Source organism: Sarcophilus harrisii, chromosome 1 (genome assembly GCF_902635505.1).
Source record: "Sarcophilus harrisii chromosome 1, mSarHar1.11, whole genome shotgun sequence".
NCBI classification, from domain to species: domain Eukaryota; kingdom Metazoa; phylum Chordata; class Mammalia; order Dasyuromorphia; family Dasyuridae; genus Sarcophilus; species Sarcophilus harrisii.
The window spans coordinates 219,611,566-219,622,512 of NC_045426.1; the positions used below are offsets into that span (position 1 = coordinate 219,611,566).

General features: G+C 36.6%; 1 pseudogene; it reads left to right on the forward strand.

Annotated features, from left to right (window-relative positions):
• Positions 1–7,161: 7,161 nt before the first annotated feature.
• Positions 7,162–10,584, forward strand: LOC105749476 (annotated as a pseudogene).
• The last annotated feature ends 363 nt before the right edge of the window (positions 10,585–10,947 follow it).

Consider the following 10,947-nt stretch of genomic DNA (forward strand, 5'->3'; position numbering starts at 1 on the left):
AAATATATAGGATTGCCAAGAAGACCACTTATATTGAAATACGGCTATGAACTTCTTAAAATAAGTTTATGAATTCCAAATTAAGAACCCTTGAAACAATACGATTCAGATCCACATTCCTTACCTCTCCCTCTTTCTTCCATGTTTGTATACTTCTCTGTATACCAAAGCAATTAATTAGGTGTTATAATGGATAAAGCACTAGATTTGAGTCCAAATCCAGGCTCAGGTACTTCCTGGTTGTGTGACTTGGGCACTTATTCACTACCTAACTCATATTCCTCAACTGTAAAATGTGGATAATAATTATAAAATTTCCACTCCTGTCCCCCATTTCTTTCCTAGTGAATTCCTTTTTTGCACTCACTTTTTTTCCTCTCTCTTAAGATCAACAAAACTCAACAAAACCATCTTTATTTAATGCCATCTTTGACTCTTGAAAACTCTAGGATTCTGAAGGCACCTTGTTTCTTCTCCAGCTATTGCAATGTAATTACTTCATCATCATTTAGACCCTTCTCAAATATATTTACCTGTTTATGTTTCTCTTTACTACTGTGTTTACATTTCAAGGTTTCTACTCAACTCTAATCTTTTTATTAGAAAGGCTTTAAAGAACTCTATTTCATTTAAAGTCTATATCTTTCATTTAGAATTATTCTCACTCTTGCAAGCTAAATTATTCTTGTTTCTATACCTTTATTTTCTTTTGGGGAATATCATATTGCAAGATTTTTTTTTCTTTAAAGTACTATAGTTGTTACCAAGTCTTATATGATCCTGACTGTGGTCCCTTGATACTGTACCTCTTTCTTTTTGACTATTTGCAGTACTTTTTTTAGTGTCTAACTAAAAACTTTGGACTTTACTAAATCCATAAAGCCACTAAATGGATCTGGTAATATTATCATGAGGTCTATAACCTGAAAAGATATAAAATATTTATAGCTTTGTTTTGTTTTGGAAAAATATAAAAGGGTATTTTTCCTTCCTTCCTTCCGTTCTTCTTCCTTCCTTCCTTCCTTCTTTCCTTCCTCCTTTCCTCCTTTCTTTCTTTTTAAAAGTATTTTATTTTTTCAAATACATGCAAATATAGTTTTCAACATTCACCTTTGCAAAAACCCATTGTTCCAAATTTTTCTTCCTCTGTCTCTCTCCTACTTACTCAAGATAGCAAACAACTGACATAGGTTAAACATGTTCAATTCTTCTAAACATATTATTCATCATGTTTGCAGTACCTCTGACCTGGAAGCTAGGTAATACAGTGGACAGATGTGGAGTCCAAAGACCTGAGTTTGAACCCTGCCTCAGACACTAGCTGTGTGATTCTGGGTTAATCACTTTACCTCCATGTGAGTCTCACTTTCCTCATACATAAAACAAGCATAATAATAGAATCTACTTCCAGAGTTATTGTGAAAATAAAATGAATGAACATTTGTAAGTCTTTGCAAACTAGCTATTATTATTATTATGACAATCCTTGGAGTTTTTAAATTTCCCTCAATTGTATTACTAATGGATTCTTTTTATTTTTCTTTTATCCTCTAGTTCCAATAGATCTGGACAGGTTTGAGTTTTTTTATTTGTTTGTTTGTTTTTTAGTGATTGCTTCAAATAAAACAATTAACAATGGCTTTCAGGAAATTTAATGATTCTTAAACTATCTCTTTACTAAGTCCATAAAGCCACTAAATGGATCTAGTAATATCACCATGAGGCCTATAACCTGAAAAGATATAAAATATTTATAGCTTTGTTTTGTTTTGGAAAAATATAAAAGGGTATTTATTATTTTTAAAAGAACTAAGAATGTGAGCATATATGATCAACTGTAGATAGATTAGGAAATATTGCAGTAAGAGAAAGAATAAGCATTTATCTTAGGCATTAATTTTATTCATGGCAAATTAGAAACGTAACCATCTCTGATACTATTGTGGGAAAAAGAAGCAACGTAATTATATTGACCAGTTTAAATGGATTATGAATGTTTAACAATAGAGATACTTTTTATAGCGATAAAGAATTACAAACTGTGGGAGCATCCATCATTTGGGGAATGACTGGACAAAATAATGAGATAGGAGTGCAAGGGAATATTATTACTCCATAAAAAGTGACAAAAGGGATGGTTTTAGAGAAACCTGGGACTAATTATATGAATTAATACAGATTAAAGTGAACAAACCAGGAGAAAAACTTATCCAAGGACAACAGCACTTTAAAGAAAAACAACTTTAAAAGACTTAAGAATTCTGTTCAAAGTCATTATCAACTATGAGTTTAAAGGCTGATGATGAAGCATGCTGCCTACCTGTTAACAGAGCAGGGATAGACATAAGATACAGAATGAGATATTTTTGGACATGGATAATATCAGATTTTGTTTTACTTGGCTATGCATATTTGTTCCAAGGATTTTGCTTTTTGTTTGTTTATTTGGGTGGGTTGTTTTTTACTGTTCTTTAGTTGGTGAGGGAAAAAAGGAACGTGGGAAATGTGGGGAATAATATTCCCCCCTGCAAAAAATGAAAAGAGATAAGTACAAAAACCAAAAGGATAACTTTGGTAGTAATAATAAAATAGTTTAACAGTTAAAATTAAGCACTACATAATAGAGAACTTCAGTTTTATGTGCAATTTTCCCCTCTGTTCTATAATGTATATGGGAATGTCTATTTTATTTGGTGTTTGTAAAGTTTAGAATTTTAAAAATGAAATGAAATTTTTAAAGTTTCTCCACCTCTTTTCTTTGCCAATAATTTTAAACAGACAATAACTTACCTTTTATTCTTTTTGTTTAATCTTTTGATTTTGTTCTAATATTTCTTCTTATCTCATAGAGTCATTGAGTTCTGTTTTGTTTCTTTCTAATTTTCAAGATGTCTGCTATTTGAGGAATATATTTTTTATCTTTTCTTCTAAGTTATTTATTTTCCTTCCACTTATTTCCTCTCCACAGCTCTTCTTTCAGTTCTTATTTCATTTAAAAATCTCTGGCTTCATTTCTTCTTGGTACTCTTGTAGTCCTTGTGGCAGATTAGGGGGATAAGAGAAACTAATCAAGGAATTTTGCCTTTATCCTTCCTATTATTCTCATAAAGCACATCAGCAATTGCTAGAAGGATCATACCCAGAAGCCTTACCTAGACGATATGGGAAATTAATGTACCAGCTGTAGTCCAAGCACACATCCTGAATTTTAAGTTCCTAGTTTTGCCTATTCAGATGAAGTTGTCCCTTCAGGACTGAAGAGTCCTGAGTCTCATACTTCTCTTTCTTCTCCCATCTATCTTATGATCCCCCTCTATCCCCTTCTCCTCTTCCTGAGGCAGAGTTACCAGATAATGTCCCATATCAGAAAATTTTAAGTTCTTTACCTCTAACCTCATAAGTCTGGATTTGGAAAAGGGAGAAATGACAGGGTTATAGTGCGTATCTCCTATATAATCTTAAGTAGCAGATTCTGAGTCCTTAATACTCAGTCTCGTTCATATTTTGAGTAACTGAGGACAGACAGTGTCTGTGATTAACATTCATGAAACATCTTCTTTGTGGAACAGTGTGCTGGGCTCTAGGGGAGACCTTAAACTTAGAAAAGACCTTGCCCTAGTCTAAGGATGAGAGGAATGGTTGACTTTGGAATCAGCCTAGAGGAAGGTACTAGAGAAAAAGTTCTGAGAATACCAGTAAAGCTAGAGGTAGTGGAGAAAACTCTTAGAAGGGAATTCAGGAACAATTAAATACAGAGGAGATTGGGATTTATCAAGAAATACTTACTGATGATTTTAAAAAGACATGGAGAGACCATTGCAGAATAGAGTGAATAGAGTCAAAAGAAAAATTTATACCATAACATCAATATAATGTTATGGTATAACATCAATATTCTAAAAATGAAAATGTTTGAGAACTTTCATAAAGTGATGAAGAATGAAATGAACAATCTGTACAATAGTAATAACTCTTGAGTTCAACCTCTTAAAAAACAAATAACTTTGAAAACTGTAAAAACTACTTACAATGGATCACTCATGATTCTAGAAGAGTAATGGTGAAACTTGCTATCCAGGACAGAAAAGTGATGGATTTAGGATTTTATAAACATCCATTAAAGAAGTTTGTTTAGCTTGAAAATGAAAATTTAATGGCATATGGGGTAAAAGGGAATTCTAGAAAATAGTTCATTCGTAATTTTTTAAATTGAGAGGTAGGGGGTTGATATAGATGTGAAATGTTTCATGTACTTGCATGACTTTTTGATGAAATCACCGTACTATTAGTTTTACTTTATTGCTTCACTTTGTCACGAGACCCTTCTCAAAAGGTGAGAATGATCTAAAAATGATCTGTAAATCTGATCATTTAAGAGCAAAGTACTTCAATAAAAATTAGAAAAAAGAAATAAATATAAGTTCATTATAGGCAGAGTTAGGTTTTTTGTTTTTGGTTTTGGTTTGTTTGGGGTTTTTTTGTACGTTTGTTTTTTTGGTACCTGTATCCTCAGGTCTAGCACAAGGTGTGATAGTTACTTAATAATACTTGTTGATTCTATGAATACTTTAGCTAATTCTCAGCAATACAATGATCCATGACAGCTCCAAAAGACTCAATGAAAAGTGTGATTCACTTCCAGAAAAAGAACTGATGGAGTATAAATGCAGATTGAAGCATACTATTTTTCTTTTCTTGTTTTTTGGTCTCTGTTTTTTTTTTTTACATGATTAAAATGGAAATATGGTTTGTATAATTGCGCATGTATAACCTGTATCAAACTGCTTCTTTTTTCAAAGAGAAGAGAGGAGAGGGAGAAAATTTGGAAATCAATTTTAAAAAAATGAATATTAAAAAATTTTACATGTAATTGGAAAGAATAAAATATTTTTAGAAATAGTGCTTGTTGACTTTGGGAGGGAGAAAGAAATACATGGCACTGTCCTGGACAAAGCAAGAGAAACAAAGGTGTGCAAGGCACAACCCCTGTCCTCAGGGACCCTACATATGGTATCACTGAAAATATATATGAAAAGTCAACTAAAACCAGGAGAAATTATATGATAAATATAATGGGTCATAGGGTTACTCTATAGGGGACTTAGGGTAACTGGGTGAGGACTAGATACTATAGGGAAGATGACCTAAAAGGAGAATACCTGGGTCTGATCTAATCTTCCTCAGAATTTATTCTCCTCAATTAATTATGTGTTTACTCACTGGGGCATAGGTACTTGGGCAATAATTCCCCAAAGGTGTTAATATGACTTCACAGGGGACATGGTAAAGACCTTTGGGGTTCCAAGACCAGGCTTTACTCTCCAAGGAAGAAAATCAATGTCCGAGGTGTAATAATGGTAACTGGATACATGATTCTGAAGGAGGGAAAGCTGGGTGACAGTCCAGGGTAAAGAAAAGAACCTTCTCTTTCAGCAAGCTGAGTGGGAAGGAATCTGGAATAAAGAACTAGAAACCAGAAAGGATAGCCTCTGGATTCTGGGAGAAGAATGAAACTTGGGCTGTGAAGGGAAGTAGAATTATAGAATCATAGGTTCCCAGATGGGCAGTTAGATGGTTAAATGGATTGAGAATTGGGTCTAAAGTAAAAAATATGAACTAAAATCTGGCCACATATAGTAGCTGTGTGACCCTGGGCAAGTCACTTAGCTCTGTCTCAGTTTTCCCATCTGTAAAATGAGCTGAAAAAGGAAATGGCAAACCACTCCAGCATCTTTGTCAAGAAAATCCAAATGTGGTTACAGTCAGACATGACTGAACAGCAATGAAAACAAACCTTACTTCATATATAAAGTAACTGAGGCCTAGAGATGTTAAGAATCCAGCCTCTGAAGCTTATTATCCAGTCAACTTTGTTCAACCAACTCACTTTCTCTGAGGCTCAGTTTCCTCATCTGTAAAAACAAACAAACAAACAAACAAAAAAAAAAAAAAAAACACTATACTAATTAGCCTCTGAAGACTTCTAGTTCTGAATCCATGACACTGTAATACTATGTGCAATACTATGTGCATAGGTTGTAGGTATAATAAATTTGGGGTATCAAAGGAGAGACTTAGAAGAGTAGTATTTGGATTCTAAAAGGAAAGTGGAGTCTTTGAGCCAGAGATGAGAATCATGCAATATTCACCATTTCTTCCCCTCCCACAAATGTCAGCACAAACCAGGAAGTTTTGGTATTCTTCCAGAGAAATTTGTAGTTAGGGAGAGGCAAATACTGATTCAGTACTAATGGGAGAATTTCCTCTTCCTGCTTTAAAAGATTAAATCGAAGTCACCCTGCCCTGTATGATCTTCCTTCCCATACCCAAACCTATTGTCTCCCCAAGCCAACTGCCTTCCCCTCCCAGGTTTCAGTTGCCAAGGGTTCTTTCCTCCCCATGCTTCATTTCCCTTGCTGATCTGGCATCTGGCTAACTCTCCTTTTGACCTTTGATCCTCCCTTGGCTGATGATCACTTTTGAAGTAACCGGTCTCAGAAAGAAAAAAAATTTATTCAAAATCAGCCTCTGAGGGCTGATGTTCTCTGGGTACCAGTTACATAGACTGACAAACAGACACTGACTTTTCTAAGTCCCAAACTTCCTAGACCTCACCCAATTGCCTTTAAATCTAGTCCCTTCCCAGAGCCCCAGGTATATGGTCTCCAAAGTCTCTTCACTTACTTTCATCTATCACATTTCTTTTCCTTTCCAAAATCTTCATTTCTCTTTCTAGCTCCAGTAAAAACACCCCTAGATGTAGAGAAAGGACTGTGGGAACTGAGTGTGGATCATGACATAGTATTTTCACTCTTTTTGTTGTTGTTTGCTTGCATTTTGTTTTCTTTCTCACGTTTCCTGATTTTTATTGTACCACATAATATTTGTGGAAACATGTATAGAATGATTGTACATGTTTAATAGATATTGGATTACTTGCCATCTGGGGAGGGGATAGAAGGAAGGGAGGGAAAAAATTTAGAACACAAGATTTTATAAGGGTGAATGCTGAAAATTATCCATGTATATATTTTGAAAATAAAAAGCTTTAATTTAAAAAAAAAAGAAAAAGAAAAGAAAAAGAAAAGATCCTTGGATGTGACCAGGAATCAGTGGAGGGCATTACAGGAACAAAACTCATCTGAACCACAGGAAAGGATGATGGTCAGGAAACAAGGTGGAAAAAGGGAAGGAGGCCAGAAGGTGGGACCTCATTGAGGTAGGCCCATGGGAAGGACCCAAGCTGGGATCCCTCTTGAGAGTCCTGATCCTAGGGAGTAGCAAAGAATGGAGCATCAGTGGAGAACATCTGTGAGACTGGTTCTGGGTAAGTGTCATAGCTCCCGACTCCTTTCTTTAGAACAAGAAGCCCTTGTCTGCAGAGCCCCTTGGTACTTGAGCCCTTGTCTTTCTCCCATTTCTCTCTCCTGTTAGCATTCCCCTTGAATTTTATTTTCTTAGAAGCTGTCTTTCCCAGGTCCAGTAGTCAGAACTATAGTTAGGTACTTTCAGCTCCCACAAAAAGAGTGAACCATGCAGCAGGTAAGGAAATGAATATGGGAAAGGGCTAAGTTTCATGACATTTTCCCCTTTATAGAGACTATGGTCCTTTTAATGACTGCTTCCCCTCATATGGATACTAGACCCCACAGTGGCTCTCCCATCAAACGAAAACAGAAATCTCCCCTGGAATTCAAGTAAAGCAATGTGACTGGATTAGGAAAAGGATTGTAAATCTATAGATAAGAGTTGAAAAATAGAGAGTAGGATGGAATGGATGTTTAGATGAAAGAACCTGGGTTTATAGGACAGCATTTCTCTGAAGAAGAGGGAAGAAAGGAGTGATTTTGCATCTGAAGGGGAGCTCTCAAGTATGGAAGAGAATGTATTTAGGTTCTATATGTATTTGGTGCTGAATATTGAAATGTTTAAGACCTGTCAATTCTTCACCAACATCTTTCCAACTCCCCTGTGGCCAACCGTCCCTTTCTCTTCAGTTGGTTGGGGATGAGGATGCCAGGGAGGGCACATGGTCCTGGCATGCCAGCCTCCGACAGTTTAAACAGCACATCTGTGGTACCGCCTTAATCTCCCACAACTGGCTGCTCACTGCAGCCCTTTGCAATTCCAGATAAGTCCCAGAAGGAGCCCCTTCAGGGAAATAATGATGTAGAAAGAGATGGGACTAAGGAAGGGAAATTAGAGGGGAGAGGATCCATCAAAACTGGGGATTATAGGAACAAAAAGAAAGGACAGGGATTTTTTACCTATGGCAAGGAGGAAAAGTACTAGTGCAGGAAGTCACGGGTAATTTTTTTTATAATAGCTTTTTATACTTCAAAATACATCCAAAGATAGTTTTCAGCATTCAGCTTTGTAAAACCTTGTGTTCCATATTTTTCTCCCTCCCCCCTCTCCTGGACAGCAAGCAACACAAAATAGACTAAACATGTGCAATTTTTCTAAACATATTTCCACATTTATCATGCTTCACAAAAAAAAAAATCAGATCAAAAAGGAAAAAAATGAGAGAGAAAAAAACAAGCAAGCAACAATAACAATAACAAAAAAGGTAAAAATATTATGTTGTGATACACATTCTAGTCCTCTCTCTGGATGCAGATGGCTTTCTCCATTACAAGTCTATTGGAATTGGCCTAAATCATCTTATTGCTGAAAAGAGCCACGTCCATCCCAGTTGATCATCACATAATCTTGTTGTTGTTGTGAACAATGTTCTTTTGGTTCTACTACTTCATTTCATTCATTAATGCACATAAGTCTCTCCAGGCTTCTCTGAAATCATCCTGCTAATCGTTTCTTACAGAACAATAAATATTCTATTACATTCATATACCATAACTTATTTAACTATTCCCCAATTTATGGGCACACACTCAATTTCCAGTTTCTTGCCACTACAAAAAGAGCTGCCACAAACATTTTTGCACATGGGGGTCCTTTTCCCTTTTCTATGATCTTTTTAGGATACAGACCCAGTAGAGATATTGCTGGATCAAATGGTGTGCACAGTTTGAGAGTCCTTTGGTCATAGTTCCAAATTGCTCTCCAGAATGGTTGGATCAGTTCATAACTTCACCAACAATGTGTTAATGTCCCAGTTTTCCCGAATCCCCTCCAACATTTATCTTTTCCTGTCATCTTAGCCAATCTGAGGGGTGTGAAGTGGTGCCTCAGAATTATCTTAATTTGCATTTCTCTAATCTATAGTGATTTAGAGCATTTTTCCTAAAGTCACAGGTAATTTAAAGTTTCTGGGAAATTCTTAAGGGAAGAAAAAAGTAGGGAAAGAACATAAAATATTGGAGATTTACTTGCAATTTGAAATGAAAATTCATTCATCAGTAAAGAAAGTTTGCTGAGCCTTAGTCAAATAGCCAGCTTTAGTTATCTAGTTTTGATTATCTAGCTGTCTCCTTTCTCAACAACCTAAATCCCTCCCAGGTCTCAGTCCTCCTGAGTTCTCACCACCTGGACTCCTCATGTCCCCATGTCTTGGAGCAAGGAGTAAGGCAGATCATCAGGCATCCTGCATGTACCAGCGTGGATGAGTCTGGTGGTGACTTAAGCTATGGTGTAACTTGTCTCTTTCTCAGAGAAGCCCATCTGTCTTCCTAGAGCAATTCCTTCTGGGACCTTGTGTTGGGTGACAGGCTAAGGAAACATTAAATAAGGAGATAAATCTGTTAGGAGTCTAGATCACTACTTGAGCTGCCTCCCCATCCTGGCCTCTCTATACATATTTTTCAGTCCAAACTCCTTCTCAGATCTACACAACCATTACTTGTATAATAGGGACATACCCAGTTCTGTCTCCAAACCCTAATCTGCTATTTATGCTCCAGGAATCTTCCCTACTAATCCCTAATTCTTTTTTGTCAACTCTGAACAAACCCCAAGCTCTAAACTTCATAGTCTTTCAAGTCCTCTATCAGAACTTCTTTCCTAGTCACTTCCCATTCTTGATTCTTTCCTTAGTTTCCCACCACCAGCTTCCCAAACCCAGTAGCAGACTAATGTTTCTCTCCTGTCCTAGGAGACCCATGATCCTCTACCACCAGAATTCCCACCACACTCTTAAGGTCTCTATCATTGAGCATGACATGGTCTGTGCTGACAATGCAGAGGGCACTGCAGACTCCGTCCAAGTAAACAGGAAATGTCTTAACTTTTTTCTCACTTCCTCCTAGTGTGGTTCTCTTTGGGGAGAACCTTTCCCCCAGAGCCAGTCATATGTCAACACTGTATTCTCTTTCGAGGGGATTCTGGGGGCCTTTTATCTTGCCAAATGAAGTTTGGGTGGGTGTTTGGAAGTGTGGTAAGCTGGGGAGAGATCCTGGAGCCCCCAACTGCCCTGGAGTCTACGCCAACATAGCTGCCTTCACCCATTGGATCATTATCCTTGCTCCTGAAGTACAGCAGAACCTCATCCCCTCATCTGCCTCATTTTCTGGTCATCTTGGATCATCTATTCTTATTGGTATATCCCTAGTGACAGCAGAATTTCTGTTTATAGGGCTTATAAACAGAAGGAAGGAGAGAGGAAAGATTCTCTCTTCCTAAGACAAAGTTGTTTAGCCTAGGAAAGATAGGTTAAAAGGAAGAATTCAATTTGAATCAACAATCCATAAAATATTAATTCTGTGCAAGGTTCTGGAAATAAAGAAGTAAAAATAAAAGAGTTCTTGCTTCAAGGACCTGGGTTACAGTGCTCCACTTGGAGAGAGAGACAGAGAGAACAGAAGATGGAGAGAGCTCAATATAAAAACCTCCATCAGATATTTATTAATTGTGGTACTCCTGACAAGTCATTTAACATCTATGAGCCTCAGTTTACTCCTCTGTAAAAAAAACTCAAATGAGATAATGTAAATATTTTGCAAAATTTGAAGTGCTAGATGTACCAAATGTGATATATTATTATAC